We start from the raw sequence: 1500 nt of genomic DNA, 5'->3' as shown, positions 1-1500 counted from the left end.
CACCTCAAAGGTACTGACACAGTATCATCCTTAAGCCTCACTCAGGTGCTTAGACTTCCCCTCAGATTTCTAGTTTTTACCTCCCTACTCTTCACTGTGAGCTGATAAGCCAGGATTACCAGACAAGGAAGGAACTCCTCTAATTTGGAAGACAGAGAATTTTTATTATGGTTCTCCAGAGAAACAGAACCAATTGGATGGATGGATGGATGGATGGACGGATGGACAGATGGATTTTAAGAAAGCTGCTCATAGGATTGTGGGGGCTGGCAAGTCAGAAATCTATAGGGCAGGCCAGTAGGCTGGAAATTTATGTAAGGGTTGATTTTGCAGTCTTGAATTTGAAATCTTCAAAGCTGGAAACCCAGGCAAGATTTCTGTATTGTACTCCGAGGCAGAATCCTTTCTTCTGAAGGCCTTCAGCTGAATGGACAAGACCCAGCCACATTTGGAGGGCAATCTGCTTGCCTTTAAGTCACCTGATTGTAAATGTTAATCACCTCCACAGATGCCCTCACAGCAACGTCCGGAATAATGTTTGACCAACAACTTGGCTCCATAGCCTAGTCAGTCTGACACATAAAATTTACCATCACAAAGACCAAAACATAGAAGCAGAGAAAAGCAACTTGGAGGAAACTATGCTGGGAGAAACCTTTATAAAAACGTTATTAATATATTTAGAGATATAAGAGAAAATATGTCAAGCACAAAATAGGAGCAGGGTGCAATGTGTTAAAAAGAAAAGAAAAGAAAACCTCAGCAAACAAAGAGCCCTTGGAAAATGACAACATAAATGAAAATCTCACAAAAGTTCCAAAGTTGAGAAACACTTTTAGAAAATAAAGCAAAAACCCACAGGGATGTAATATAAGAGAGACAGACCAAATTCAAGCAAGATCCAAAAGATCTGAGCTGAAAACCACAAAAGTTCTATAAAGACAAAACAGAGAGAACAAAGGAAAGGAAATTGTCAATGTGATAAATAAAATTTCCCAAAGTTAAAGGACAAGAGTTTCCAAATTGCAAGGGCCAACTGAGTACTGATTGAAAGAAACCCACACTGAAGTACATCATTGTGAAATCTCAGAAAACTGGGGACAAGAGAACACACTCCAAGCTTTTATGAAGAGAAACCAGTTCACACATAAATGAGGAAACAAAACAACTTCGGATTTCTGAAAAGTAACATGGAGTTAATTGCTTAGAACAGCGGTTCTCAACCTGTGGGTCGAGCGACCCTTTCACAGGGGTCACCTAAGACCATCGGAAAATACGTATATAATTACATATTGTTTTGTGATTAATCCACTATGCTTTAGTTATGTTCAATTTGTAACAATGAAAATACATCCTGCATGTCAGATATTTACATTACAATTCATAACAGTAGCAAAATTACAGTTATGAAGTAGCAACGAAAATAATTTTATGGTTGGGTCACAACATGAGGAACTGTATTTAAAGGTCCAGAAGGTTGAGAACAACTGGTCTCTGCTC

General features: G+C 38.7%; 1 protein-coding gene across 1 annotated transcript in view; it reads left to right on the top strand.

The window, feature by feature from the left end:
- Positions 1-1500, top strand: part of FAT3 (FAT atypical cadherin 3) — a 520386-nt gene that overhangs the window by 504508 nt on the left and 14378 nt on the right. The window lies entirely within an intron of this gene.

Source organism: Myotis davidii, unplaced genomic scaffold (assembly GCF_000327345.1).
Source record: "Myotis davidii unplaced genomic scaffold, ASM32734v1 scaffold345, whole genome shotgun sequence".
Taxonomy (NCBI): domain Eukaryota; kingdom Metazoa; phylum Chordata; class Mammalia; order Chiroptera; family Vespertilionidae; genus Myotis; species Myotis davidii.
The sequence above is the reverse complement of the archived record's forward strand: the minus strand, read 5'-3'. Positions and strand labels throughout refer to the sequence as shown.